The 7293-nt window shown below is 45.2% G+C and overlaps 1 long non-coding RNA gene across 2 annotated transcripts in view; it reads left to right on the forward strand.

Moving 5' to 3' along the window:
* LOC122552996 overlaps positions 1-7293 on the forward strand; it is a 53767-nt gene that overhangs the window by 36196 nt on the left and 10278 nt on the right. The window contains exon 2 of one of the 2 annotated variants that reach the window (XR_006312586.1): positions 4701-4872. The exons of the other annotated variant lie outside the window; for it this stretch is intronic. This is a non-coding gene — a long non-coding RNA (uncharacterized LOC122552996). The remainder of the gene's footprint in view (positions 1-4700; positions 4873-7293) is intronic. 2 annotated transcript variants of the gene reach the window in all.

Here is a 7293-nt window from a genome sequence, read left to right on the forward strand (position 1 = left end):
TGGCTTCCTTCTGAAACAGAGAGATTACATTAGCAATTTTCCAATCCTCTCGGACCTTCCCTAACTCCAGTGATTCCTGAATGATCACTACGAGAGCCTTCACTATCTCTTCAGCTATCTCCTTCAGAACTCTAGGGTGTAGCCCATCTGGTCCAGGTGATTTATCCACTTTCAGACCCGTTCAGTTTTTCTAGCACCTTCTCCTCGGTGATGACCACCCTACTGATTTCTCTCCCCGGACTCTCTCGAAGTTTTGCGATGTTACTTGTGTCTTCCACCATGAAGACTGCCACAAGGTACTTATTCAGTTCCTCAGCTATTTCTTTGTTCCCCATTATGACTTCTTCAGCATCATTTTCCAGTGCCCCAATGTCCTCTTTTGCCTCTCTTTTGCCCTTTAGATATCTAAAGAAATTGCTGCAATCTTTCCTAATATTACCAGCTAGCTTATCCTTATATTTAATCTTCTCCCTCCTTTATTTCTTTCTTCATTGTCGTCTTTTGGTCTTTGCAGGCTCCCTAATCCTCTGACTTACCACTGCCTTTCGCCACATTATATCTTTCTTTTTTGCTTTTCTTTCCCATTGGCCACTATACATCTTGGAGTTTGATCCTTCTTTTCCCCCCTCCACTTCCTAGTTTACAGTCCTATTGACCACCCTACTTATCCTTTTTGCTCATCCCAACTCAGTTCAGGTATTACCTGTTTGACAAGGTCAAGGGCTGAGGTTCCTCTACCTGGATCCCTCTACCTGCCTCACTTGCAGTCACACCCTGCTGCCCCTGGCCACTCACCAAATTTGGTTAAGTTATTCATCTTTCAGGTGTGACAGCCTCCTGAATCAAAGCGTCCAGATAACTCACTTCCTCCTGGATGTGCTACAGTGTCCAAACCTCAGGCTCCAGTTCATCAATTCTGATGTGGTCACTGCAGTTCGCAATGGAATCAGCCAGCTCCCACATCATACACTTACAGCATATCACCTGCCCAGCCAACTCTGTTTAGTTAATTAATTTATTAATTAGTTAATCCCCGATTAGGTAATTATTTATTAATTAGCTTTGCAGTGTTTGTTTTTCAAATTTAAAACAAATTTCCTACCAGTCAAACAGGTCGCAGCCCACCCGTGACACCACTTTTTCAGTGTGTGCTCCTCCTCCAACTCTGTTCCGCTGGAAACAGCACCTATGTCACTAAGATATGTTCTCTGTCCCTCAATTTGATGGTGTCTTCTCCCAAACTGTACTGTTATGAGGAGCAGAAGAGTCAACGTTTCAGGCATAAGCCCTTCATCAAGAGGTGAGGAACTGGTGAAATCGATGTTGATGCCGTCTGGTTGAAATGGCCCAAGGCGGAAGATGAGGCGTTCTTCCTCCAGGCGTCAGGTGGCTTGGATTTGGCAGTGGAGGAGGTCCAGGACTGACATATCCTTGGCGGAGTGGGAGGGGGAATTGAAGTGATCAGCCACAGGCCGTGGGGTTGAAAGGTGCATGTGTCCCAGAGATTTTCCCTGAAACGTTCTGTGAGTTGGTATCCTGTCTCCCCAATGTAGAGGAAACCACATCGAGAGCAACGGACACAGTAGACGAGGTGGATGGGTGTGCAGGAAAATCTCTGCCGGATTTGGAAGGATCCTTTGGGGCTTTGGACAGAGGTGAGGGGTGAGGTGTGGTGCAGGTTTACACCTCTTGCAGCAGCAAGGGAAGGTGCCAGGAGTGGAGTGTGGGTTGGTGGGGGAGAGGGGGGGTGAGTCGGGGGCGTGGACCTAATGAGGGAGTCACGGAGGAAATGGTCTCTACAGAATGCTGATAGATGTGGGGAGGGAAATATATCTCTGGTGGTGGGGTCTGATTGTCATGGTAGAAATGGCAGAGGATAATGCTCTGTATGTGGAGAATGGTGGGGTGGAAGGTGAGGACCAGGGAGATTCTACCTTTGTTGTGGTTGGAGGGGTGGGGTTCAAGGGCGGAGGTGTGGGAAGTTGAGGAGATGCTCTGGGGGGCATTGTTGACCACGTGGGAGGGGAAATTGTGGTCCTTGAAATAGGAGGCCATCTGGGATTCCTGGAGTAGAATTGCTCCTCCTGGGAGCAAATACAGCAGAGGCAGAGAAATTGGGATTAAGGGATAGCATTTTTACAGGGGGAAGGAGGTGTAGTCCAGAAAGCTTGGAGTAGGATGTTTGGGTTTGAAGTAGATGTCCGTGTTGAGTCGGTCACTGGAGATGGAGATGTAGAGGTCCAAGAAGGGGAGGGAGGTATCCAAGATTGTCCAGATGAACTTGAGGTCAAGGTGGAAGATGTTCATGAAGTTAATGAACTGTTCAACCTCCTCGTGGGAGCATGAGATGGCACCGCTACAATCATCAATATAGCAGAGGAAAATGTGGGGGATAGTGCCAGTGTAACTGTGGAAGATGGACTATACCAATTTTTTTGGTGAAGAAGCAGCCATATCTGGGACCCATGCAAGTATCAATGGCTCCCTCTTTGGTCTGAAGGAAGTTGGAGGATTCGAAGGAGAAGTTGTTGAGGCTGAGGACTAGTTCCACCAATCGAATGAGTGTGTCAGTGGAGGGGTACAGGTTGGGTCGGAGGGAGAGGGAAAAAAATGGAGGTCTTAGAGGCCTTCACCATGGTAGATGGACGTGTACAGGGAGCTGATGTCCCTGGTGAAGATGAGGAATTGGGGGCCAGGAAAATGAAAGTCATAGAGGAGGTGTGGGTGTAGTTGGTGTCCCGAATGTAAATGGGGAGTTCCTGGACCAAGGGGGACGGACAGTGTCAAGATATGAGGAGATAAGGTCAGTGGGGCAGGAGCAGGCAGAGATGATGGGTTGACCAGGGCAGACAGGTTTGTGAATTTTGGGTAAGAGGTAGAACTGGGCGGTGCGAGGTTCCAGGACAATGAGGTTGGAGGCTGTGGATGGGAGATCCCCTAAGGTGATGAGGTTGTGAATGGTCTGGGAAATGATTGATGATGGGAGATGAGTTCGTGGTCAAGGGGGCAGTAGGAGGAGGTGTCCATGAGTTGGCACCTGGCTTCAGCAGTGTAGCAGTCAGTGCGCCAAACTACCACTGCCTGCGCCCATTTTGTCTGCTGGTTTGATTGTGAGGTTGGGGATGGAGCGGAGGAAGTGGGAGGCTGTGCTTTGTGAGGGTGAGAGGTTGAGTGGGTGAGAGGGGTGGACAGGTTGAGGTGGTCAATGTCACAGTGACAGTTGGTGATAAAGAGTTCGAGGGTGGGTAACAGACCAGGACGGGGTGTCCAAGCGGATGGAGTATGTTGGAGGTGGGAGAACAGGTCTTCGGATAGTGAGTGGCAGTCCTGATGGAAAAAGTAAGTGCGGAGGTGGAGGCAGTGGAAGAAATGTTCAATGTCACAATGCGAATTGACCTTGGAACATAGTGGGATGAAGGTGAGACCTTTAATGAGGACTGATCATTCATCCTCAGTGAGAGGATGACCTGGGGGGTTGGTCAGCAGGGCTGAGGACTAGGACCTGTTGTGGGGCTAGAATTGGGAGTGGGGTTGGAGACTGTCTCTGGAGTGGGTGTGGTCATGGTATTATTGGTGACATCACTAAAGGAAATGACATAAACTGCAGTGGTCAGGAGGTTGGAAACAGTGCACTCGGTGGCATCCACAGGGACGGAAGTGACATTCTGTGTGGGCCAAGTGTTGGAAAATAGGTGCTTGCTTTTAACTGGCACAGATTTGATGGGCTGAAGGGCTTTTTTCCACGCTGTGGACCTGTGTCACTCTCAGCCAACCGATACATCTACTTATGTGAAATGGAAAAGCTGTCCATTACTTGATTAGATTGTTCTTGATTGTCTTTTATTTCTAACATTCAAAGAAATTGAACTCAATACATTTTTCATGGCTATATGATATGCCTCCCAAGTTTCTTACAGCAACTACCTGGTGATTAATTTTTAATTCTTGGAGACTCTAAAACCATTTGGGAAGATTAGGAACTCTAAAAACACAGTACATTAGCTTCTTCCCATCACAGATTTATCTCAATTTTCTAGTCTTTTTGATGTGTTTACCTATGAATCGTGCCCTCTAGTTGTTAAATCTTGAGCCCTAACAAAACCTTTTTTTGGAATCTGAGTTTCCAATATCCATGAAAATGTGTACGTCCTCTATTGAATATCCCGTCATACTTTTGAACACCTCAGAGAAAGCATGATTTCCTTATAATAGCCCTTTCAGTTTTGGAAGGAATTTTATAGTTCTCTTTGGAATCCAAAGAATAATTGTGCATTTTTCTCACAAAATGGAAACCACAGCTGAACATAATATAGTACTGTATTACTGGAGACCAGTGGGCATGTGTACTGCTACCTACAGGATAAGACATTCATTACAGCTTTTGTACAGAGTTGTTGCAGTTCTTCATTTCCCAACAGATGGCACTCTCAACAAAATTGTTTCAGGATTCATAGATCATGTTCACTAATTTTTTTTCAGATAGTTTGCATTGAGCTTTATAAACATCAAATATTGACTAACTGATCAAAAAAAAACAAAGAACTGCGAATGCTGGGAATCTGAAACAAAAACTGAAATTGCCAGAGAAACTGAGCGAGTCTGGCAGAATCTGTGGGAAAAAAAGCTGAGTTAACATTTCCTGTCCTGACCTTTCTTCAGACAAATTAATTGATTCTTCCTTGTCTTCTTCTTCTTCTTAGGCAGACCCTCAGGATCGAGGGTGACTTGTTGTTTCTCCAATTTGATGGGTCAGTGCACTGCGTCGGAGAATTTGACTGCACCTCGGCATGCTTCCAATGAAGGGCAAAAGTGAGGACTGCAGATGCTGGAAACCAGAGTTTAGATCAGAGTGGTGCTAGAAAAGAACAGCAGGTCAGGCAGCATCCGAGGAGAAGGAAAATTGATGTTTAGGGCAAATGCCTTTCATCAGGAAGGGCTCCTGCTCTTCATTTTCTAAGACTAATCTTCATTCCAATTAAGCCATTCTATGTATTCAGGGCCTTCCTGAAAAAATCTCCGTTTTGCCTTTTCACAAGTCAAGGACTCCCATTGGTTGATGGTGTGTTTGACCTCTCAGAGATTTTCTGAGGGAATCCTTTCTGCTATTCTCCTGGGAGTCACCTTTCAGGACCAAGTTCCAAGCACCCAATTGCTCTGGGTGCTTGTAATAGGTATACAAATGAGATGTTCTGCCCAGCAGAGCTGGTTTTGAGAAATTGGTGTTTTGATGCTGAGCCAATTGGCTTGGGAGCAAATGCTACAATTGGTCTACCTTTCTTGCCTGAATTTAAAGGATCTTGCATGGTTCGTCGGCATATCTCCAGTGCTTTGAACTGCCTGCTGTATGTTGTGCAGGTTATCAAGGTGCATAGGAACTTAGAGATCATTGCTGTCTTGTAGATCTTAGCAGAAGTTAGTCTTGGGTATGAAATACTGTTCCACAAATGCTCAAGTTGACATTGGAAGTATTGATGAATTTGTCATCTATGTCTGCCTTTGTCAAGAGGAAGTTCCCAAGATATGGAAAATGATCTACATTTTCCAGGATCATATTGTTGATCTTAGTCAATGGAGGGAGCTTGTTGTTAAATGTTTAACAATGATCTGGAACTCAGTTTCTGAGTGAGTGCACAAACAAGCATTATCTTCATAACAGTGGTTAGCACTGCTGCCTCACAGCGCCAGAGACCCGGGTTCAATTCCCGCCTCAGGCAATTGACTGTGTGGAGTTTGCACATTCTCCCCATGTCTGCGTGGGTTTCCTCCAGGTGCTCCGGTTTCCTCCCACAGTCCGAAGATGTGCAGGTCAGGTGCATTGGCCATGCTAAATTGCCCGTAGTGTTAGGTAAAGGGTAAATGTAGGGGTATGGGTGGGTTGCGCTTCGGCAGGGCGGTGTGGACTTGTTGGGCCGAAGGGCCTGTTTCCACACTGTAATGTAATCTAATTTAATTCTATAACTGAAGTGGTTTCAGAATTGGATTGAAGAACAGCATACATTAAACAAATTCCTGTCTGTTTTGTAAATTATTTCCACAATTGTAGGTAATATGTAGGTGGTGGGGTGGTATTGCAGCAAAGAAAATAGAGAAGGGAGTTATTGCAATGACATAGGATGTTTGACACCAGAAGGGAGAAAGTTTGTTTTCATAAATATATAACCATCACTGTTTTCTGATTGAATCCAGTGTTTGGACATATACCAATTCAAACTGGCCTCAGAATCCAAGGTAGATTGAGGCAAAAGTGAGACCGTGCCTTTTGGGGAACTGGACTGTTTGATTCTTTATCCACTTGACTGCTATGTCAAGTTACCTGAAAGTACAGGGGATATGGTCCAGAGGGACTGGGACATACACTAAAAACTGGAACAGGTGATAATAATCAAACAAAAACTGGATAGTTGGGAGCTGTGCTTCCTTTCCATTGCAGGTAGGAACCTAGTCATCAGGTGCGTGGTGTTCTTGGTGTTGCAGTACATGGCATATGTCTGGCTTAGCCAGCAATCTTTTGCCATGGTGATTGCCTGAGCCATCTCTGAGGATAGGGAGGTGGGAGGTGGCCACCTTGTCATTGCAAACGTATTGTACAAAAATGCTTTGGTCTGGTTTCCATGATTTGGAGGAGCCGATGTTGGACTGGGGTGGAAAAAGTCAAAAATCACAACACCAGGTTGCAGATGTGGAAGAATAGCATTGAAGGAGATTTGGCAAGTTACTGAAGTACATCTTGAAGATGGAAAACCATGTTATTCCAGTACTGGAAGGTTTTGTTTTTATTTCAAAAATATACTTTATTCATAAAAAATATCATTGTACATGCACATAGTCAGAAAATGCAGTTCAGTTCTGTACAGTATCAAGGAAATAAACAAATATTGGAGTTTGACTCAATCCAAAAAACCAAAAGACATCTGTTACACATACAATATTATATTTACATACATTTGAGGCAACATGAGGGTCAAATAACTGAACAGACCCCCACTTGTCTTCAGCAGAAAGGCCTCAAGCGATAGTCTTCCTCCCCCCCTTCCTTGGCAGCAGCTACCCCAGGCTTTAGTGCATCTCTCAGCATATAGTCCTAGACCTTGGAATGTGGCAGTCTGCCACACTGCTTAAGGTAGTGAATGGGGTGTCAATCGTGGTTCTAGATGGTATTGAGTTTCTTTTTGGAACGGAACTCATCCAGGTAAGCATTCCATTATATGTGCTCTTGGTTCATGGTGGACTTGTTTTGGTGGGGTCATCAAAATTCTTTGCCTGTAACCTGCTTTTGTTGCCACGGTATTTATA

The sequence above is a fragment of the Chiloscyllium plagiosum genome, chromosome 9, assembly GCF_004010195.1.
Source record: "Chiloscyllium plagiosum isolate BGI_BamShark_2017 chromosome 9, ASM401019v2, whole genome shotgun sequence".
Lineage (NCBI taxonomy): Eukaryota > Metazoa > Chordata > Chondrichthyes > Orectolobiformes > Hemiscylliidae > Chiloscyllium > Chiloscyllium plagiosum.